At 40.8% G+C, this 24,090-nt stretch overlaps 1 protein-coding gene across 5 annotated transcripts in view; it reads left to right on the top strand.

Annotated features, from left to right (window-relative positions):
* The window catches only part of LOC135204724 (gastrula zinc finger protein XlCGF7.1-like), a 136,574-nt gene that overhangs the window by 35,105 nt on the left and 77,379 nt on the right, over positions 1–24,090 (top strand). For 2 of the 5 annotated variants that reach the window (XM_064234886.1, XM_064234881.1), the window contains exon 1: positions 1,167–1,300. The exons of the other annotated variants lie outside the window; for them this stretch is intronic. The gene's annotated coding sequence lies outside the window, so the exon portion shown is untranslated. Of the gene's footprint in view, positions 1–1,166; positions 1,301–24,090 lie in introns of those variants that run through there. 5 annotated transcript variants of the gene reach the window in all.

Here is a 24,090-nt window from a genome sequence, read left to right as displayed (position 1 = left end):
CATAAGTATTTATATGTACTATTGGACCTTCTTAAATCACGAAAATGATAACACTAGTCATGAGAAAGGGATTTTTATAGTATTATAAAAAAATATTAAAACTATATATATACAATAACAATTCATGAAAAAAATAAAAGAAATACAAGAGCACGATATTTCATGAAAAAAATAAAGAAATACGAGAGCACGATATTACTTTGACTATGACAGGAATTAACAAGTATAATTAAAAGAAATAAAAAAACTAGTGCTTTAGTGTCCCATACTACTTTCACAATCACAGTCAAAATCACAATCACTATCATCAGTCATGTTACCAACCATTACTGTCAGTGTCACTGGCAATATCATTATTACTGTCATTTTCCCGACCACCATTTCCAGACTGTTCGGTAGTGGGATCACTCATGAAAATAGGTGATGCTTCAAGAAGGGAAAGGACTTCGGGTGATAAACGAGTCCTTTTTTTATGTTGTAATCCTCGTGGTCGCAACTGGTCGCAAGAAATTTTTGCTGATTATGAAAGTTTATGTACTAAATATTACCCAGGTGGCAAATACATTGGTGGATACAGTGGGAATACCTTTCAAAATCTGCAATAACTTTACCTATTAATTTCTATTTGCTTTGTCAGTTTCAGAATATATTGTCGCCATGTATGTATTGTAGTTATGTCATTAAAGGTATTCCTACTAACTTGAGGTAAAATTTCTTCACATATTAAAAACTACGAAGCTCATAAATATATACCTCAATATTTTTCCATCAGTTTATGACCCACTTAAACTTGCAACTTCGTCCTCTCTTGTTGCATTAACATCACTTGAATATGAAATACCGAAAAACATAATTAATCCTTCAATCAGTGGAAATTGATTTTTGGCCACGAATTCGTGATCCTGGACCACTGTGCGACGCCCAAAACGTAAACAAACCGCCATTACCGGAATCCATTATTTGGCCTAATAATTACCATTATATTATTCAGTTTATTAGTAAATTACATAAATTTTTAATTATATTCCCACTGATTGCTTACAATTATCCATAAATTGGCTTATTAGAACGAATGAATATGATCGAACTGCTTCTAAACCACAACCACAAACATTAATACTATAAAATAGAAGACGCTCAAAATGTCAACAAAGCGACGCCATTGACCGCCTTAGTAGCGTAACTTTATTCAGTTTAAACGTATTTTTCTCTTCTATAATTGCCGTCTTTATAATCGAGACAATTCTTAATCAATCGTAATAATTGGTAAATTACAAGGATCACCGATAATTGCTGTAATGTGAGTAACAGATGTTTATACTAGGTAGGTTGTATCATTGACTTCTAGAGTTATAGGTAGCCTCTGTTCTAGTACTCGTAGGTTACCCAATAGACCGTAGCCTTCTATGGGGCCTTAACCTGAGACTGTCTAAATAAAATGAGTTATATTTTATGATGTCTCAATGATTTATTCATAGGCTAATGTTGGATTTAGGCTAGGCTGTAAATTTCTGTAGGATCTCATAAGTGTAGGCTACAGGATGCCTGTATCCTGTATCCTGGCTTACTTTATCCTAAGAGTGTCTGGTTCAGTGATACTCTATGATTTTTTAATGATTTCATGGAAGGTTTAGTTACGGCAATTTAATCTACCTATAGGGGAAACAACCGACTGGACTAGCCGAGTCACTTTCTACCGCGTTTGAAGCCACCCTCTGAAAAAGTACTTTAACACGTCCTGACACCGGAGATGATCATCAGTCATGAGTTGTTGGTGGTGAGAGCAGGAGCTCGAGACCTCTACTCTCCTTTCGAAGTAAGTATTTTCTCCAAAGTTAGAAATTAAGGCCATAGGTATTTTAAGATTAAACAGAGGGTAATGAAAAGCCTGGCTCTACGCAGTGCACACTACCTCCATGACGCTTTCGAAATTTTTACTTACAACTACCAAATTTTGAAGATTGACACCATCTCGATGTTTGCGGAGTTGCTTGTGTCAACAAACTTCCCATTTCCTGTGCTAATTCGCACACCACTTGTACTCATAAACGCTGGGGCACTTTCATCACAACAGTCGTAAACGACTTCCAACCACTACTTTTTTTAAGAAAACTACGATTTTTGGTAGAAGAGGAAGAAGCGTGCACTAGATAATTATTTAAATAAATAGTTAAACGGTAGTAAAAGATCATGAATTGCATAAATATTTTTACATATTCATGATTATTAATTTGAAAATATTCGTTGTTGAAAAAGTAACTAGATTCCTGACTCAAATATCAACAATTTTGCTTCTGAACGGTGCCTATGGCGTTCTTTGCGCTCTTCAATTGTTTATCAGTGTTGCCAATTGGTATGTGTTTACCCGCCAAACTGGGTATAAGACTTACACAAAACCGGGGAAATAAGTGAAATTAGCATATCTATTTGTAGTATATATGCATATTAGAGCAAATTTCTCATTATTGCATTACTTTGACAACTAGAATTCATGGAAACAGTTTGTAAATGTATCGGCGTATGTGTGAAGCTCCAATAGATTGGCAACGATGAGTCATTTTGCCGTCGTCTGCTCGTATGTACTTCGGAAATATCTGTAATTTTTGGGGTTAATTTGGGTGCAAAAAAAGGATAATAGACATGAATTAGATAAAAATTTTGAAGTAACAAAGTAAAGTTTAAACTAAATAATGAGTAAAGTAAACAATTAAGGGAATAAAGCTTTGCACCTAATAAACCATGTACTTGTGTGCTGCTCGCAACTGTGTTTGTGAAGTGAGCGCTTAGGAACCAGGAACAGCAACGTAGTTCAAGTGCAATTTGGAGTGAATTAAGACTAAAACATGTATAATTACAATCAAATAAGCACTTTGGAGTTTCAGTCGTGATGGTAGTAAGGATAAAACCACCGCTTACAAGGTAAAAATGAATTTCAGTTTAAACCATGACCCTGGGAATAATAAGTTTAATACTTTCACTAATATAGGCAACAAAATGTTGTTTTATTGTGCTGATTACAACTGCAATCTTGAGTAAGATCAATAAATGTTACATACATACAATAAACATTGTTCAAATGAGTGCTGGGAAAGATGGTGGCTTGGCTGTGGTTACGAATGGCAAGTCACGTGGTTGCCACCATATTAGATTTCAAAACTGCCTTGAAAACATATTTTACGAAGAGCTCACATGCTTATTTTAGTTCGTATGGCGCTTTCATATATCACATTATGTTAACGAAACTTCAATCTTTTAAATGCTATGCTTAAAGATGTAATTGTATTCTTGTTTTGCCAATTAAATATTGAGTGAATAAGGCTGAGCCACATGATGACGATGGCTCCACTGCGGTATTTCCCCCTAACCCTATAGCCTAGGCTAGGCTATAGCCCCATGTCTTAGGTTATTTTTTCAATTGACCAAAGACGAGTAGAGGAGGATTTATGCTATGAAATAACTGGTGCAAATTGTGTCTTTCACCAGTGTTTGTCTTTTATTTTTATAGGCATTCACCTACTTACAATGGGGTTAGGTTCCAAAAAACCCATCGTTTGTTAGAGAAATCATATCTCAAATATAGCCTAACCTACACTGCGGTAAGTTTCATCCTTACTTATATGGTAGCCTAGCTTACACTACACAGTATACTCTATACACATGTGGTATAGTAATTATTTTAATCAGCTAATTCTCTACATTCAATGCAGTTTGACTTATGATAATTCAGTACAATGAGAAATTGAATAACACTAACTAGAGTAAGCCTAGCATATACTATGGTACATTCAATGCAGTTTGATTTATGATAATTCAGTACAATGAGAAATTGAATAACACTTACATGAGTAAGCCAAGCATATACTATGGTATATCGTATACATATACAGTAGCCTAGCCTACAGTATACCATATACTACACGTATGGTATAGTAATTATACCAGCTAATTTTGGATGTTCATTGCATTCTGACATGATAATTCGGTGCAAAAAGAAATTGAACCTGAAATGAGAATCTGATCATATGATAATTCAACATAAAAAGAAATTGAACACGAATCAGATTCAGTCTGACATTGTCATAATTGAATGGTGTAAGGCTGTTGATGGTTACATATTATGAAATACAAACGTAACAAATATCTATCTTTTCCATGAATCATCTTTTAAAAAGTCATATATTCCTTCACTATATCCAGTAATATTGTATGTATTCTCTTATTATTGTATTAATTATAGAATACTAACATAGTGGTCATTGTTTTGGTTTGGCAATCTGCTGATGGCAGATACGAATTTATTTTGCTGTACTTAACTCAATTCTGAGTGGATTTTCTTGATTCTAGTTAGCATAAATGAATATCTAGATACTTTACTTACATGGGACAAGGTCATTTTTCGTTATACAATGTGTTTTCAAGTTGAAATATAACTTGAATACATCTCGTGAACTAAATTATTTTCTCCATAATAGATTGCGTTGGGGACATGTTTATTGTATAAAAAAAATTGATTCAGTTCGCTATTTTCACTTGATTCCATTGTGATACAAGCTTTATGTTCCTTATCTTTTATTAGCGTAAGAACAATAGTAAAATATGTTTTTTCATGCCAGGTAGTTTTGATTAAAATAGTTCTCCATCAATTTTATCTATAGTTGTGTTTGATGGCATATCAAAGTTTACGGGAGTTTAGTCCTTGTTGCTGATGCACGATAATAGTCATTAGCAGCTTGAACACTGTTTTCTCAGCTTAAGCTACAACTTTCAGTTTAAATTTACCAGTGCATATTACCTTCCAATCTTTTATCCATAGGGAATAAAGTTATTACATAGAAATATATCAGTCCTATTCTACATAACATCATTTAAAACATAACTGCGGTAATTGTTTACTATTGCACGATGGTTGAGATACAAGCAAGACGGATTTTGTGATCCGATTCGGTTACACTTTGCTGAAAAGTTGTATCTCGTTCAGTTGTTCATGGCTGTACACGTTAAAACTACTTTTATCATTCTCTTTTACTATTTGTAACTTACTTATCTAGAAGATGGGATAAAGACCCTGCCTGAGGGGGTATCAACCAGGTATGCATTTATCTTTACGCTTCACCTACTGCATGGTAGTTCTACAAATTTTAATGTTAGATTTCATAAACTTACTGGTAAATCTTGGCCTAGAATAAGAGAGAGAGAGAAAAAAGAATTTTCCTTTTTCAGACTGCTTACATTTGCTCCATGTCTTTATCTATCATATCTACTAGTTAAATGAGTTAAAAAATTAAAGGAGAATGATAAACGTATTGTTAGTAACGTCATACAGTGTTCCCCCAAAATTTGCGGGGTATGGGTACCAGACTCCCCCACAAATAGCTAGAACCTGTGAATAGTTGAAACCCTTATAAAAATGCTTAAAACTGCCTATTTTGTTAGTTAAAACACTAGAAAAACTCACTAAAAATGTTTATACAGGTAGTTGGCAACTTACGACTGCAATTGGTTCCGACCAACCGGTCGTAAATCAATTTGGACATAAGTCGGCCCATGTTAATTTACTGTAAGAATATTATACTAGCCTAGCCTACACTAGGGTAATCAGTACCATCTTTACATATAGGGTAGCCTAGCCTACACTACGCAGCATACATTATATATATATATATATATATATATATATATATATATATATATATATATATATATATATATATATATATATATATATATATGACATAGTAATTATTAATTTCAGCTAATTCTCTAGGTTCAATGCACGTTGGCTTATGATAATTCAGTACATAGAGAAATTGAATAACATTTAAGTTAGCCTCGTGTATGCAATGATGTTTTCATGGTACGTATATCGTATATATACAAATACAGTAACCTAGCCTACAGTATACTGTATAATACATATACGATATAATTTAGTAATTTATTAATACAGTTGAATCTCTTAAAACCGGCATTCTATGGTCCAGAAACTCCCTGTTGTTTGGCTTGATTTTAAATCAGCAGCCATTAGATCATTCTGCCGCCACCAGTGACGCGTCACATTTTATTTACAACTTCAAGGCAGCAAAAATTATGCCATATACCCTTTGTTAGTAATGTGAATATGCGAAGTCAAATATGTTTTTTATATGAACCTTGGAACAATAAATATATATTTTATAAATATTCCGCTTGAGAAGGCTCAACCAAGCTAAACCTTTTAACTTTTAAACAAAACAATGAGACATTTGTCAAGCACAAATTCTTTACTCTGTATGTGCTTGACAGACCGTTTTGATAATTTCTTTTATGTAACTGTGTATTTACCTATTCGATATGCCTTCCCTGAGATTATACAGTGGTACCTCGAGATACGAAATTAATCCGTTCCGAGGCGGCCTTCGTATCATGAGTTTTTCGCATCTTGAACTGCATTTTACATGTAAAATGGCTAATCTGTTCCAACCCCTCCAAAAACACCCCAGTAAATTTCATAATAAAAGCTAAATTGACCTATAAACAATGAAATACTACAACAATTTGGACCATTCAATACCTAACTTAATACGTACTAGTAGTACTAACATGTATGTACCTGTAATTAAAGTGTATTAGTGTACATGGTATACAAGAAGTACTGTACGTACATACGGACGTATGTAGTAAAATGTGGAAGCTTACCTTTCAAGTGAGGCTATCTCCGAAAGTGGCGACAGAGGAGGAGGACAAACGGCAGAAAACTTCTTATAGTACGTACTCTTAACTTTATGAAACACAAAAAATGTCAGGAAAACATAAACTAAACTTTACAAAACACATTACCAAAACTGGAACACATAACTTTACAAAAAACTTAATATTAAATTTTTTTTTCTTTTTTGATTTTTACATTATTTTTTACTTTTATACTTTAAATTATTATTATTATTTTTTTTTTTTTTTTTTTTTTTACAAAATTACAATTTCTTCACCACTTTGAACTTTCTGTTTTTTCGTAGTATCACTTGGTTCTTCCTTTTTGCTTACTCCTACTAAAGGCCTCTTTAAGAAATAACTATCCAAGGAACATTGCTTCTGCCTACTTTTCACAATGTTCCTGAATCGAATCAGGCAAACGTCATCAAACTGTGCAAGCACACAACCTGTGTAAGCCTTTTCGGGGGGTGTCTTTTCTACGAATTATTGCACCTTATGAAAAGCAGCTAGAGCATCCTTAATTTCTGCCGTTGTTATAGAGTCGTCGTCCTCCTCCTCGCCGCTGCTAGAGAACTCTTCTTGAACGACATTATGTTGCATGGCCTCCAACTCCTTCAGGTCATCCATTGTAAGCTCCTCTTGATGCTCCTCGAGAAGGTCATTGATGTCGTCCTCGTCGACGACCAGCCCAAAGGACTTGCCGAGTGCAACGATCTCGTCAAGATCTGGTTGCGAAACAGTTTCAGGATCGTCAACTGTTCCTGAATCTGCAGCACCAGCTTCGCCCACGTCGAATCCCTCAAAGTCTCTGGCAGATACGGCATCAGGCCAGAGTTTCCTTCACAAAGAATTCAAGGTTCGCCTTGAAACCTCCTGCCAAGCTTGGTCGATGAGTCGGATGCATATCACAACATCGAAATGCTCCTTCCAAAATTCACACAAGGTGAGGTTTGTGGTATCGGTGATGTCGAAACATCTCTTCAAAAGATGTTTCATATACAGCTTCTTGAAGTTCGATATCACTTGTTGGTCCATGGGCTGGAGGAGAGGGGTGGTGTTAGGCGGAAGATAAAGAACCTTGATAAACGAATACTCCACTAGGATATCTTCCTCGAGGCCAGGAGGGTGAGCAGGGGCATTGTCCAACACCAGCAGAAATTTCAGAGGGAGGCACTTCTCTTCCAAGAATTTCTTCACTGTCGGGCTGAAACACAGATTTGCCCATTCGGTGAACAAAAGTCTCGTTACCCAGGCTTTCGCATTAGCCCTCCACATCACTGGAAGCTTCTCCTTAAGCACTTTGTGGGCCTTGAAGGCTCGAGGAGTCTCCGAATGATAGACAAGTAGGGTCTTCACCTTGCAATTCCCACTGGTGTTTGAACAAAGTGCGAGCGTAAGCCTGTCTTTCATAGGCTTATGCCCGGGTAGCTTCTTCTCTTCCTGCATGATGTACGTCCGATGAGGCATTTTTTTCCAAAAATGGCCAGTCTTATCACAGTTGAAGACTTGCTGAGAACTGTAGCCTTCGTTGATCGTCATCTCGTCGAACGTCTTAATAAAGGCTTCGGCCGCTTTCGTGTCCGAGCTGGCCGCCTCACCATGCCGCACCACCGAATGGATGCCAGTCTGTTTACTGAATTTTTCGAACCACCCATGAGAAGCCTTGAACTCTGGGGTTGGCGTCGATGTCCCTTCTCCATCGTCTTCGACCTGGGCAATCAAATTGACGAAAATAGCGCTGTCCTTGTGGCAGATTGCCGTCTCCGTTATCGTATCGCCAGCAATTTCTTTGTCTTTTATCTAGACAAGAAGCAGCCTTTCCATCTCATCGTGCATGTGGCTCCTCTTGCTGGACAAAATTGTCACGCCCTTGGAAGGTGTAGCTGCTTTGATGACATCCTTCTGCTTAAGGATGGTGCCTATTGTCGACGGATTTCTGCCGTATTCCTTTGCGATCACACTCAATCGCATACCAGCTTCATATTTTTTAATTATCTCCATCTTTGTCTCCAAAGAAAGCATCCTCTTCTTTCCATGAACTTCAACTTTCTTGGGACCCATGACTACGTATATACTGTACGTAATTATGTTATGTAGTATACGTATGTAGTAAAGTTCTCACACAACACAATAAAGTACTAGTTCTACAACGAAATCACTAACGTATTTACGTTAATAAACGAAATCGTATAGAACGAATGAATTCCGCGTGCTTACGATACCGATGATGCCGCAAAGTGACCAAAGAAGCACGCCGCTATGTAGATGCACGATGGGAGAGATGCTGACCAACAGGAGAGAAGGATCTTATGGCGGTGACTAGCATCAGGAACCAATGGGAGAGCGGGAGGATGGTGGCGAGTCTACTCAGTTGGCGGCGCGCAGTTTTAAAATTGTCATCGGTGGTCCAGGCGAATCTCAGACTTTACAGCAACAACCTTTCGTATCTTGAACAATTTTCGTATGTAACGCCGCAAAAATCTTTGTACTTGCTTTCGTATCTCGAGTTTTTCGTAAGTTGAGCCTTTCGTATTTTGAGGTACCACTGTATGATGCTAGAGGCAAGAAGTGCAAGCATAAATCTTTATCCATGGTAGAAAATCTTTATTTCATTAGCAAATAGTTTACTGTTAATTTTGTTCATGAGACTTACCTGTCAGATATATATATATAGCTGTATTCTCTGAAGTCCGACAGAATTTCAAAACTTACGACACACATAGTGGGAGGCCAGGTGGTTAGTACCCATTCCCGCCGCTGGGAGGCGGGTATCAGGAACCATTCCCATTTTCTATTCAGATTTTCTCTGTCGCCGGTACTGTCAACACCAGTTTTCAGTACCTCGGCCTTTGGATTTTGTAAACTTCGTTGTCACATAAGTATCCTGATTGTCTTTTGGTTTTTGACTTTGGATTTGTGGCTAGGCACACGCTATTATGGACGGTTTATGATTTTGGCTTTGATTTTTCCTTGAACTAAGATGTCTGGTTCTAGTTCTGCTAGTGTCAGAGTATGTTGTATGGAAGAGTGTAAGGTGAGGCTACCGAAAGCTTCGGTAGATCCTCACACTGTATGCACGAGTTGTAGGGGACATGTGTGTTTAATAAATGACCGATGTAAGGAGTGTGAAAGTTTGTCTGATTCAGGTTGGAAGACGTATGATGCCCATGTACGTAAGTTAGAGCATGACAGGATCAGGAGGTCTTCCTCCAGGAGTGTATCAGGCAGTAGACGTCAGGGCAGTAATATTTCTCCTGCTAACTCTCCAGTAGACTTTGCTTCTCCTAACCCTGTGGTTTTGCCTCCGGGCCCTGAGATTGTGTCTGTGGAGGGTAATGCCCTTTCTGTGATTTTGGATTATCTCTGTAATCTAGAATCCAAAGTGCTCGCCTGTTGACGCTTCCCAGGCTGCCAAGGAGCGTGCTCATGCACGTATCCTGAAGGACTGCTTCTCGTCCTCCGAAGTGTCCCCCCCGCGCAAGGGGTGGAGCTCTCGTAAGGACTCTCGCCCCTTGAAGAGAAGCTTCAGAGAGGAGGACGCCTCACGTCCTTTTTCTCCAGATGTTTTGCGGTCTTCTCTGGACTTTGACACTTTTCCACTGCAGAAGAGGACCAGGACATCATCCGAGGATGACGCTGTTGAGCGCCCCAGTCACTACAGGGAGAGAGCTGTTGCTGTTCCTGTGAGAAGGAAGAAGGCATCCCCTTGCCCCTCGTCTTCTCACAGGATCAGCCCTTCCCCTGAGAGGGAGTCTTCTCCTACCAAGAAGATGCTCCATTCTATGCAGCAACAATTAGCTTCGTTGCTGGCGGAGAGAAAGGCAGAGCCGCGTCGTCGTAGGAAGGATGCCAGTCTGCCTATCAAGAGGTCCAGGCAGTCCCCCTCGCCTTCTCCTCGCTCGTCTCTTTCACCTGTTTCGTTGCCCTCTGGATTTCGTTTCGCTCCCCAGTGTTTGTCTAGAGGGCGCGATGAGCGTCTCCCCAAACTCTCGTCTGTCGAGAGGGAGGAAGACCTTTACGCTCATCGCAGCAGGGATCGTCTTCCTTCTCGCCAAGACGCTCCTCTCACGTCCCTTCATGACGCTCGGTCTGCTGCGAGGCAGGACCCTTCTCAAGCTGCTAAGCTTGACGCTTCTCAAGCTGCTACTTCTCGCCAAAGGGTTCATCAAGACGCTCGTCAGGACGCCTGTCGGGACGCCCGTCGGACTGCTCGTCAGGACGCCCAGCTGGACGCTTTTCAGGACGCTCGTACGGACGCTCGTCGGGACACTTGTTTGGACACTCGCTGACGCCTGGACGCTCATCAGGATGCTCATGAGGACGCTCACCGACATCAGGACGCTTGTCAAGATGCTCGTCAAGACGCTCGTCAAGACGCTCATCAAGATGTTGCCTTCGCAGTTCTGCCAGACGCTTCAGAGGCTGTTGTGGAAGACGTCCAGTCTTGTGCAGAGAGTTCTTCTTCGAAGCGTAGATCTCTCTTGAGAGTTGGGTCTAAAGGTCTTAGACCTCTCCATTGTGTGGATTCGTCTGTTGCTCCTGTAGAAGAGGGAGAAGTAAACAGTTCAACGGAGGCAGTAGATGAAGAGCAGCCTTCGATATCGTCTTCTTCAGACTACCAGGTCTTGGCCCGACTTCTTCGTACTTCGTTTGGAGACAAGTTTCAACCCTCGGCCCCTCGCTCTCCTCCTTCATAGTTATCCTCTTCCAAATCCAGTAAAACGCCGGGATTTTTTAAAATGAAGACTTCCCTTTCGATGAAAAGAGCCTTCAAGAAGGTCCATGACTGGATGGATTCGAGAAAGGCCCAAGGCAAGACTTCCTTTGCCCTGCCTCCGTCGAGACTTAATGGCAAAGCAGGGATGTGCTATGAGACAGGAGAGGACGTTGGGTTGAGGGTCCCTTCCTCTATCCAAGGTGACTTTGCAAGCTTAGTTGACGCTCCTTTCATTTGGACGATGGAAGTCTTTAACTTTTTGGACTGGTGTTTGGGAATCCTGGATGTTCAGTCACGGAGTCCGGACTCGATTAGTCTGGGGGAGCTGTCCAGCGTGTTAGTGTGTATGGACAAGGCCGTATGGGATGGTTCGGAGGAGCTGGCTTCGCACTTTTGTACAGGGCTCTTGAAAAAGAGCTTTGTACTGCAACTTTACCGCGAAGTCTGTTTCTCCCTCTCAGAGGGCAGAGTTGCTGTTCGCCCCTCTTTCGAGCCATCTTTTCCCCCAGTCTTTGATCAAAGATCTAGCTGTCAGCCTGCAGGAGAAGGCTACACAAGATCATCTGGCCCAGTCTTCCAGACGTCCGGCAGTCCCTTCGACTTCTACGCTAGGGCAAGCTTCCAAGAAGCAGAAGCCCTTTCAAGGGGGCGCTTCCTCGAGATCGTCTCCTTGAGGAAGAGGTCTTCCCAGAGGCAGAGCCCCTTCCAATCAGGGGTAAAAAGTAAGACGTCAGTCCTTCAGACACCAGTCAGAGCCAGGCTTCGTTTATTTGCAAGAGCCTGGAGAGAGAAAGAGACGGACAGCTGGTCCCTCGATGTCATCAAGCGAGGATACAAGATCCCTTTCATCAAACTGCCTCCGCTGTGCACAACACCCAGGGATCTGTCACCCTCTTACCATCGGGAGAAGCAGCAGATTCTGTACGATCTGCTCGAGCAAATGCTTGAAAAGAGGGCTGTGGAACAGGTCCTAGATCTGAAATCCCCAGGCTTCTACAACAGGTTGTTCCTGGTGCCGAAACAGTCGGGAGTATGGCGACCAGTATTAGATGTCAGCAGATTGAACCTGTTTGTGGAAAAGCAGAAGTTCAAATGGAAACGCTGCAGTCAGTTCTAGGAGCCTTAAGACCAGGCGACTGGATGGTGTCCTTAGACCTTCAAGATGCTTATTTTCATGTTCCTATCCATCCTAAGTTGATGAAGTACCTGCTGTTTGTCCTGAAGGGGAAAGTTTTTCAATTCAGGGCTCTTTGCTTCGGGTTGAGCATGGCCCCGATGATCTTCACGATTTTAATGAAGAATGTGGCGAGATGGCTTCATCTTGCAAACATAAGAATCTCTCTATATTTAGACGACTGGCTTATTCGAGCCTCTTCGAAGGCAAAGTGTCTGAAGGACCTTCACACGACGTTGGATTTGGCAAAGTCCCTGGGACTTCTGGTAAACTTCGAAAAGTCCCATCTGACCCCAATGCAGTCCATTGTGTAACTGGGGATTCAGATGGATTCAGTGGCTTTTCGAGCTTTTCCGTCCCATGGACGTCAGCAGCAAGGCTTAGACAAAGTGTCAGCCTTCCTGGGGAAGGAAACATGCTCGGTGAGGGAATGGATGAGTCTGCTGGGGACCATTTCCTCGCTGGAGAAGTTTGTTTCCCTGGGGAGACTGCACCTCAGACCTCTCCAGTTTTTCCTGGCGGAAAACTGGGAAGACAAGGAGGATCTGGATGCGATCTTGAGGATCCCGGAGAAAGTAAAAGCTCACCTAAGGTGGTGGCTCGACCCCATAAAGTTGTCAGAGGGGTTTTCTCTCAAGCTTCAGAGCCCCGACCTAGTGTTGTTTTCCGATGCGTCCACCTCGGGATGGGGAGCAACACTAGGGGGAGAGGAAGTGTCAGGCACCTGGAGAGGGGAACAGGTGTCCTGGCACATAAATCTCAGAGTTGGCGGCCATTCATTTGGCTCTCCAGTTCTTCGAGGACCAAGTCTCAAACCGAGTAGTCCAGATCAACTCGGACAATACCACAGCTCTGGCTTACCTCAGGAAACAGGGAGGAATGCACTCTTGGTCCCTGTTCGGTCTAGCGAGAGAGATCCTGTTGTGGGCACAAGCACGGGACGTAACGATCCTTACAAGGTTCGTGGCAGGTGTCGAGAGCATCCGTGCAGATCTTCTCAGTCGGCAAGATCAACTGCTGCCGACTGAATGGACTCTTCACCAGGAGGTATGCCAGGAGCTGTGGAGATTATGGGGACGTCCACTAGTAGACCTATTCGCTACATTGAGGACAAAGAGACTTCCGCTATACTGCTCTCCTGTTCTCGATCCAGGAGCAGTAGCAATAAATGCCCTTCTCTGATTGGACAGGGATGGACCTTTATGCCTTTCCCCCGTTCAAGATCTTGGGAGAAGTCATAAGGAAGTTTGGCCGGCGAAAGAATGGTTCACAGAGGTCATGACCTTCTTAGTAGACTTCCCAAGGACGCTACCCTTGAGGATAAATCTACTCAGACAGCCCCACTTCGAGAGGTACCACAAAAATCTCCCCGCTCTGAGTCTGACTGCGTTCAGACTATCAAAAAGTTGGCCAGAGCGAGAGGTTTTTCAAACCAGTTCCAAGAGCTATTGCCAATGCAAGGAGAGCTTCCTCTCTTGCAGTGTACCAATCGAAGTGGGGCACTTTCAGGAGTTGGTGTAGAAAGAAGGGCATTTCCTCTACCACGACCTCTGTGAACCAAATAGCAGACTTCCTCCTTTATCTAAGGAATGATTTAAAGCTCGCAGTTCCGACAATAAAAGGCTACAGGAGTGTGTTGTCGGCAGTCTTTAGACCCAGAGGCCTGGACTTAGCTAATGACAAGGATCTTCACGATCTCTTAAGATCCTTTGAGACCACGAAGGTGGCTCAGCCTAAGCTGCCTTCCTGGAACTTGGACGTGGTCTTGAAGTTCCTGACGTCCAGTCTGTTCGAACCTCTCCATACTGCATCTTTGAGGGACGTTACCAGAAAGGCTGTTTTCCTAACTGCTCTGGCGACGGCGAAGAGAGTTAGTGAAATTCAAGCCATCTGCAAGCATGTTGGCTTTAAAGGGCATAATGCCGTTTGTTCATTGAGCCCAACGTTTCTAGCCAAAAATGAAAACCTGTCCAACCCTTGGCCCAAGACTTTTAAGATCAAGGGGATGGCTGAAATTATTGGACAAGAGCCAGAGAGAGTCCTGTGCCCTGTCAGGGCTCTCAAATTTTATTCGCGGAAGACGAAGGAATGTCAAGGTCCTTCAAACAACTTGTGGTGTTCGGTAAGAAGGCCAGACTTGCCGATGTCTAAGAATGCTCTGGCGTTCTTCTTGAGAGACACCATCAAGGAGGCTCATTCATCTTGTAAAGACAGTGACCTGAAACTGTTGAAAGTGAATGCTCACGAAGTGAGAGCTATCGCAACCTCGGTAGCTTTCCAAAAGAATATGGCACTCAGTGACATCCTGGGTGCCACCTTTTGGCGGAGCAACTCGGTGTTCGCTTCACACTACCTGCGGGACGTGAAGACGACATACGAGAACTGCTGTTCGCTAGGACCATACATTTCCGCAGACACAATTTTGGGGGCAGGAAGTAGCACTCATCCTATCCTGTAGAAAATAGTTAGGAGGAGTTTTTAATTTTATTGTGTTTATGGTTGTTGGGTCGGCCGCCTGAGTCGGACTTCCCAGTCTTTAGCTTAAGATAGACTACCTTAACTTTTGCTAGGTTTGGTCAGGTGGTGGTTTTTTGCTTCGTTGCCCTCATAGTATGGTCAAATGGTCTAGTCACATTGTGGTCACGCCCTTGTTGACAGATCATCTAGAACTCACCAGCTATACAGGTCACTACCTTGCTGGAGACTCTAGTAAAGCAGAAGCAGACTTGGGTGACAGTAATCACGAAGTCAGCTATGCTGACAGGTAAGGAACCAAGATGTCAATCATCTACATGTATTTGTTTCCTAAATCCTATTCTGTCTCTGCCCACCTCCAAAGGTGGGATTCAGCTATATATATATATATATCTGACAGGTAAGTCTCATGAACAAAATGATATTGTTATGATACAATAAAGTTTATTCATACTTTCCTGGCAGATATATATAATCAAAGTGCCCAACCACCTCCCCTCAGGAGACAGTGGCACTAGAAAATCTGAATAGAAAACGGGAATGGTTCCTGATACCCACCTCCCAGCAGCGTGAATGGGTACTAACCACCTGGCCAACCACTGCGTGTGTCGTAAGTTTTAAAATTCTGTCAGACTTCAGAGAATACAGCTATATATATATCTGCCAGGTAAGTATGAACAAACTTTATTGTATCATAACAATATCATTTTCCTCAATAGATGGCGTTGGTGTGCTTTGTTTAGTTTGACAGCGACAGCGACATTCAAATGCACAGTTATTGCCGAAATTCATTCATTATTTTTTTCATCTCTTTATCCTCTACAATAAAAATTAATTAAGAAACTAATAGTGATAATTATGAAGCTATGAAATTTTGGATGTTCAATGCATTCTGACTATGATATATAAGTTAAAAAAAAAAATGGACATGAAACAGGAATCAGATTCGGACCGACATCGGCATACCTAATTGAGCAATGTCAGGCTGCTGACGGCTACGTATATTTATGAATTAAAAACTTAATGAATATGCATCTTTTCCATGAATCTTTTAAACAGTTGTACATTATTGTATCCAATAACATTGTATGTGTTCTCATATTATTCTATCATAAAATATTAACAAAACAGTCAATGTTTTGGTTTGGAAATCAGCTGATGACGAATATGAGTTTAGTTCGCTGTGTTTACGTGTTATTTCACCGTATTTAATGCAATTCAGAGCGAATTGCCTTGTTTCTAGTTAGCATAAAATACCTAGATACTTTACTTATATGAGACAAGGTAATTTGTCATTATACGACATGTTTTTAAGTCGAAATATGAATTTAATACGTCTCGTTAACTGAATTATTTTTTTCATTAACAGATTGCATTGTGGGTATGTTTATTGTGTAAAATATTACGTGATTCCATTCAGTATTTTCACTTGAGTTCTTCGTAGTACGAGCTTTACTGTTAATTATGTTACTTATCTTTTATTGGCATGAAAACAACAGTAAATTGTGTTCTTTCAAGATCTGAAGTTTTAATTAAAATTATTCTCTCTCAATTTTATCTACAGTTGTGTTTGATGGTATAAGTTTACTGGAGTTATATCCTTGTTGTCGATGCATGATAATAGTCATTTGCAGCGCAAAAAGTGAGCTGTGTGTGTGGAGAGGCGGGAGCAGGGGAAAAACTGTCGTATGTTCAGCGGGACACCATTCTTTCTTGCTCGAGCCACTTCCCAGTTGTTTTAGTTGTGGGTGGTCGTAAAGTCGATCAGTCATAACTCGCATAGGTCGCAAGTCAACAACTAGCTGTACCTTTTTTTTTTATTAGTTTTATCACAAAAAGTGTATTTTATGGTGAAATTGCTAAAACAACCCAGGAATTTGTGGATATTTCTCAGAAAAATACCTCGAATAATGGGAGTATATGTTTCAGAGAGCTATCTGTGAATACGTGAGTCTGCGAATCCGGAGTCTGTGAATACGGCGGTTTGACTGTAATCGTTGCTTAAATGCTACAAAGCCATAAAAACAAACAACTGAATGAAAACAGTTGCTTTGCTACAACATCCGACCAAATCTGGTAATAACAATGTATTGCTTGCATTTCAACTATTATTTTATAGTAAAAAATTACTGTAGATTTGTTACAAATGACGTTGATTAAGTAGAGCAAATATTTTTACATTATATATACCTTTATTTGATATCAAGAAATTATTGGCAAGGGACATAGTACTGTTAAATTTAAGACGCAGTTGCAGCAGAAGCTGAATGAAAAAAAAATGTTCACACTGCTATTGACTATAAATTATCGTCCATCAGGAACATGGATGAAAGTCGACTGCAAATAATAGTGGAGAAAAAATTGATTTAAAAAATGCTGGTCATGAGAGAAGACATTTTGCTGTTGTTTTCATGCCAATTAAAAATAATTATGCAAATCTCATATTATTATGAAATAGGAAGAAAATAGCTAATGAAATCTGTGAATTTTATTGCATACATACCGAACAATTATACAGCTGTAGCTTCGCTACATGGCAGACAAAAGATTCAAACTTTCGTAGTAGTGCCGCCATCACTGATGTAGGTGATGTCATCTCCCACCAGTCGAGGGAGGAACAGGTACAACAGACCAGGTGTAGTCAGTTCATTCTCTGCCGGTTTCTGGTTAACTTCAGTGGTTAGTCCAGACATTTTCTCAATCACTGGATGGTTTTTGACTGTCGTATTTTGGTGAAGCACTCAACTTCGTGTTTTTGCCAGTTGTTTGCTTTCATTTTAGTTAGCTTAACTGCATTTAGTTGTGGCATTCAGATCGTCATGTCAGATTCTAGCCCGTCAGGTGTTAGGTTTTGTGCCGGAGGGTGCAAGGTTAAGCCTATTTACGATCCACACTCAAAGTGCATTAAATGTAGAGGTATTGGGTCTGAGTGTACCCATGAATCGGCTAGTGACAAATGTAATGATTGTAGTGACAATCAGTGGAAGGTTTTTCTAGCACATTCTCATAAACTAGTAAAGGATAGGACGAGGAAGGCAGCTCTAAGAGCGTAGCCTCTTCTGCATTGTCCGCAGATCCAGTTTGTCCTGTCTCTCCTTCTCCTCCTCCTCAAGCCATGTTTCAAATCTTGAGTCCTCCTCCTACTCCTTTAACTCCTTTACCAGCTTCCTGTGTAGTTTCTCCCTACGCTATTGCCAGCCTTGAATCTAGATTCAAGAAAGTTTGATGTTCTTGCTAGTACAGTTATGGAGTTAGGTTTGTTCCTGCACAATATACAAACCCTCTGTCCTTTACATAAGGAAATACTTTCAGCGTAGCTGGAATTACGGTTGTTAAATTCTTGAACAAGGTGGTTAGGCAGTAAGTACCGTGTGGCAGGCGGGTAGGCTAGCCTGCTTGGATGTAAACACACCACTTTGCTTTTGGCCGCCTTCCAATGAAGACATGTGATTGTGAGCTCTTGCTGACTGGTCTTTGATCATTTTTACCCGGAGGGATCTTTCTAGTTTATTTTTGTTTTTTAAATAAATATGTATATACGGTGTTTGATATTATTATTAAATTCAATTAATATACAAACCCTCTTTCTGTGATAGCCTTTAGATCCTGTAATGAGACATGTATTCATCAGAAAATTACGCTTATGCTTGGGAATTACCGAGGGTAACTTCAGAGGTTTGTCCTTGTTTTGTTTTTATGGTAATTTTTTATGGTAATGTCTCATATAAGTAAGTGTTGTGGTTAAGGGGATCTCCTCTCACTTCGGAGGGCGGTGTTCTTGGATGCGAGAGGAGTATCCTTATCACTTTAATAATTTTCTTTATTTTACAGACTAACAGTGGTGATTGTGTTTACAGCAGTATTGGATAGCTCTTCGCATTGCTTGTACCTGTGACTCGTAGCATGTTGTGATACTGATCCTCAAGAGTGTGTACTGATCCCCTGCTGGTAATCATATTCATTTACCACTACTACCCTGGAGTTACGTCACTGGAGGAAGCTTTCACTGCTGCCCTGTGATGTTTATCTATTCCTGTGGTAGAAGTCTGGCAGATTTTGGAGGTATCAAAGAAGAAGAGAGCTCATCAAGTGTCGTCATCCTCCTCATCGAGATCATCATATGTTCATATCTCCACCCCTTCGACTTCTATGGCTCTTGCAGCGGTAGAATTTGAATCTGAAAAATTGATGAACATAGTAATATATAGACCTCCTAATACTAAAGAGTTTGACTTAATAATTGAAAAAAAATTGGATGATATATGTAGAAATCACAAGGACTGGACTATTCTCCTATCTGGTGACTTCAACTTTCCTTTCGTAGAATGGAAAGAACGAATAGGAGATTGTGGTTGTACTTATACATATAAAAAGAGAGTAATAGTAGTGCAGAAGATAAGAGGCAATTTGAAAAGCTATTAGATATGCTACTAGAATACAACATTCAACAAATAAATCACCTGCCAACAAGAAGGAAAATACTTTAGACCTAGTATTTGTGAACGAGATGAATTATGTTAAAGAAATAATAGTTTATAATGCGAGTATTTCAGACCATAATGTCATAGAATTAACAAGTTCATTCCAAAGCAGTGAAAATAGAGATAAGCAAGAAATGAAAAAGTGGGAAGGATATGGAAAATACAACTTCTACAGTATATATATAAAATGGTCAGAAATTAATGAAGAATTAAACAAAGATTGGGATAACATTTTCGTAAGTGATGACATAAGGGTAAATACGGAGATATTATATAAAATATTGGAGATAATAGTGGAAAAATATATACCGAAGAAGAAAAGTAAACATCATTCATGCATACCAAGAGACAGAAGAATCTTGTTCCAGAAAATCAGAAAGTGGAAAAAAGGTCTTGCAAAAGAAAAAATGCATGGAAAGTTATAGAACAAAAATAAAAAGTAAGATAGAAAATGCAGAACAAAAGATTATACAATCAAAAGAAAATGAAAAAACGGGACTTGGAAGAAAAACCCTATTAAATATCAAGCAAAACCCCAAACTATTATACTCATATGCGAAGAAGATGAATAAAAGAAGAATAGAAATAGGCCCTCTGAGAATTGAAGGGAGATTAACGAATGAAAAAAAGGAAATTTGCAACATACTGGCAGTAACGATATAAAGAGAGAATTCACCCCTAGAATAGATAATGAAGATAATGATATAGAAGGGTCGGGATGAGTGAATATTTAGCTGACATAGATATTAATGAAGCTGATATTGTGCAGGCTATTAATGAAATTAAAAATGGAGCTGCTGCAGGGCCTGATGGAATTCCTGCTATTTTTGTTAAAGAAAGTAGTTCATTCTATCGCAAAGCCACTTGCAATATTATTAAGACAAAGTGTAGATACAGGCAAGATATATGATGAGCACAAATTAGCGTATATTACCCCTACTTTCAAAAAGCGGATCAAGACTAGAGGCAAGTAATTATAGGCCTGTGAGTCTAACATCACATATAATGAAAGTGTATGAAAGGGTAATGAAAAAAAATATTATGAAACATTTAATAAAAAATAATTTGTTTAATAAAGGACAACATGGTTTCGTACCCGGAAAAAGTACACAACAACCTGTTTAGTCCACCGTGAAAACATATTCAAAAATATGAAAAGCGGAAATGAACAGATGTGGTTTATTTAGACTTTGCAAAAGCTTTTTGATAAAGTAGACCATAATATAGTTAGCGAAGAAAATTAGAAAACACCATATCGTGGATAAAGTAGGAAGATGGTTAAAAGAATTTTTACACAACAGAAAACAGATAGTTATTGCAAACGACGAGAAATCGGATGAAGCCAAGGTAATATCCGGTGTGCCGCAAGGTACGGTGTTAGCTGCAATACTGTTTGTTATTATGATTGAAGACATAGACAATAATGTTAAGGATTCGGTAGTGAGTAGTTTCGCAGATGACACAAGAATAAGTAGAGAAATTACTTGTGATGAAGATAGGAACGCTCTACAAAGAGACCTTAACAAAGTATATGATTGGGCAGAGGTAAATGAGGAGGTATTTAACTCTGATAAATTTGAATCAATAAATTATGGAGACGAGAAAGAAAGCTATATGCATATAAGGGACCTAATAATGAGACCATCACAAATAAGGAAGCAGTAAAGACCTTAGTGTGATGATGAATAGGAACATGTTATGCAATGATCAAATAGCAACTCTGTTGGCAAAATGTAAAGCAAAAATGGGAATGTTGTTACGGCACTTCAAAACAAGAAAAAGCTGAACACATGATTATGCTTTATAAAACATTGTTCGTAGTCCACTTGAATATTGCAATATGATATGGTACCCACACTATCAAAAGGATATTGCACAAATAGAGAGTGTACAAAGGTCCTTTACAGCTAGAATAGAAGAAGTTAAGGACCTAGACTACTGGGAAAGACTACAATTCTTAAAATTATATGTCTGGAAAGGAGAAGAGAACGCTACATGATAATTCAGGCATGGAAACAGATAGAAGGAATAGCAGAAAATATCATGGAACTAAAATATCAGAAAGAGCAAGCAGAGGTAGATTAATAGTGCCCAAAAATATACCATGAAAAAATAAGGAAGCACACAGGACATTAATCCACTACGCACCAGCATCGATAATGCAGCGCTATTCAATGCGTTGCCAGCTCATCTGAGGAATATATCAGGAGTGAGCGTAGATGTGTTTAAGAATAAGCTCGACAAATATCTAAACTGCATCCCAGACCATCCAAGATTGGAAGATGCAAAATATACCGAAGATGTACTAGCTAAACTCTCTGGTAGACATTAGAGTGCCTCACACCTGAGGGACCTGGGGCAACCCGAACAAAGATGTAAGGTCTGTAAGGTAAGGCCGTAGAAGAGAAGGTGGTGTCCCCCCCTAAGAAGTCTCGTCACGGGACTTCTAAGGTCTGTCTCACTCCGGTGAGACAAAAGGGTCTTCCGCTGGTCCTCCCGTTCCTCTGGGAATGGAGCCCGTCTCTCCTTCCTCAGGGAAGAAGACGACCCGGACCATGGAGGTACCAGCCGCCCACCACGCTGGTAGTCCTCCTCATCCCGGTCCTCCAGAGGTTCCACCTCCAGACCAGGAACCATCTCGGTCGTCGCTTGTGAGCATCACTGAGTGTAGGGTCACCTATGGGTGACCGTGCAACCAAGGTCCAGACTGCTGAGTACTCTCACTGTCAGGACCCAGGCACGGAGCAGAAGGATGGTAAGAGTCGCTCAGGTGACTCTCGCCAGACCGGCGATCGCTCGCACAGCGATCATCCGGTACCCAGGGTTGACGTGACGTTCCCACCAGACTGTTCACGTGGTGAGGCTGGGAAGAGGTCCCCCCAGTCACCACTGGTACCATGGCGCGTCGAGAGGACGATGCTCACACTCACTGGATTAGTGGTCACTACCAGTCACCCGACCGTCGCTCCCACCAGGACCAGATGGCTCGCACGACTGGTAGCAGCTCCCCTGACGCCCAAGATCGATGCTACCATCCTCAGTCCAGCGCTTCTCCACAAGGAGACTGCTGCTCCAGACCTGCAGCTCGATCGCCACCGTGGGTTGGTGATTGCCTGCAGTCCTCCCAGCCTACTGGTTCTGCTGGTAGGCAGGATAGGAGGCTCGTAGCAGCTCCCCTGATGCACGAGACCGACACTATCGTCCTCGGTCCAGTGCTTCTCTGTAAATGAGACCGCTTGTTCAGACCTGCTGCTCGATCACCAACGTGTGTTGGCAATCGCCTGCGGTCCTCCCAGCCTACTGGTTAAATGTAAGGATGCTTCGGTATCTGGACGATTTGCTAGTCCAGGCCGACCCTCTAGAGCAGGGGTCTCCAAACTTTTCAATGTAAGGGCCACATTATATATTTCCCACATTTATGCGGGCCAAAGAAATAAAAACAAAAAACAAATCAGTGCCAGTAATTTAATTTCCTCAAATATTAGAGTATAAACATGGAAAAATTAAAACATATCTTGTTGGAAAAAATCAGGGTAATCTAAATAGATTCCTGCCTTTAGTTTTATGCAACCAAATTAATGTGACGAATGATACTGACGTTTTGACTTCAAAATTTCATTGAAATCAGGTTCCAGATTAGATGAGCCAATTGTAAGAATTGATTTCAAATGATCATTAGACAAATTTGCTTGATAGTTAGATTTCACATACTTCATTTTGGAAAATGTTTATTCACACAAGTATGTTGTACCAAAAATGGACACAAAAATACAAGCAAACTTTATCAAATTTGGAAACTGATCTGGCTGCAGGCATTTATAAAACTCAATCAGATTTCCTTATCTTTCAGTCAGTCATCTGCTTGGAGATCAATAATTTCCATTTGAAATTGAGTTGGAAGATTTTCAGCATTGAATAATTCAACGATGCCAGTCGTGCGATAATTATTTTTTCAAGGCCACCACACAGGGATTTGTTTGGCGGGCCAGATGAAATTATGTGGTGGGCCGGATGTGGCCCGCGGGCCATAGTTTGGAGAGCCCTGCTCTAGAGAAATGTCTCCGGTCGAGGGAGATAGTTCTGTCTCTTTTTATTGAGTCAGGCATTCGTGTCAACTTCGACAAGTCCAATCTAATCCCTTGCCAGATCATGACTTATCTTGGGATTGTTTTGAATTCCCAGATTTTGAGGGCTTCTCCCTCTCAGAAACGGATAGACAGGCTTTTAAGTCTGGCCGAAGAATTTCTGTCCTCCGTAATGCAGCCCAGTTTTCTCTTTGAGGGACCCCCCTCCTATACCATTTGTCATCCCTCATCCAACTGGTTCCTGGAGGTAGTCTCAGAATGAGGTCCCTTCAGTCGTCACTTCGCCGGTGATGGGATTTCATGTCCGAGGACACGATAGTCACCTCCTCTCCACAATGTCGGAAGAATCTCTGTTGGTGGATGCAAGTTCACTGCCTCAAGTCAGGGACATCTCTTCTTTCAGTTCTGCCGGACCTAATGTTTTGATCAGATGCCTTGGATCAAGGTTGGGCGCGCACCTGTGCTCTG

This window comes from Macrobrachium nipponense, chromosome 47, assembly GCF_015104395.2.
Source record: "Macrobrachium nipponense isolate FS-2020 chromosome 47, ASM1510439v2, whole genome shotgun sequence".
Classification (NCBI taxonomy): domain Eukaryota; kingdom Metazoa; phylum Arthropoda; class Malacostraca; order Decapoda; family Palaemonidae; genus Macrobrachium; species Macrobrachium nipponense.
This window is presented reverse-complemented; position numbering and strand designations above follow the sequence as displayed.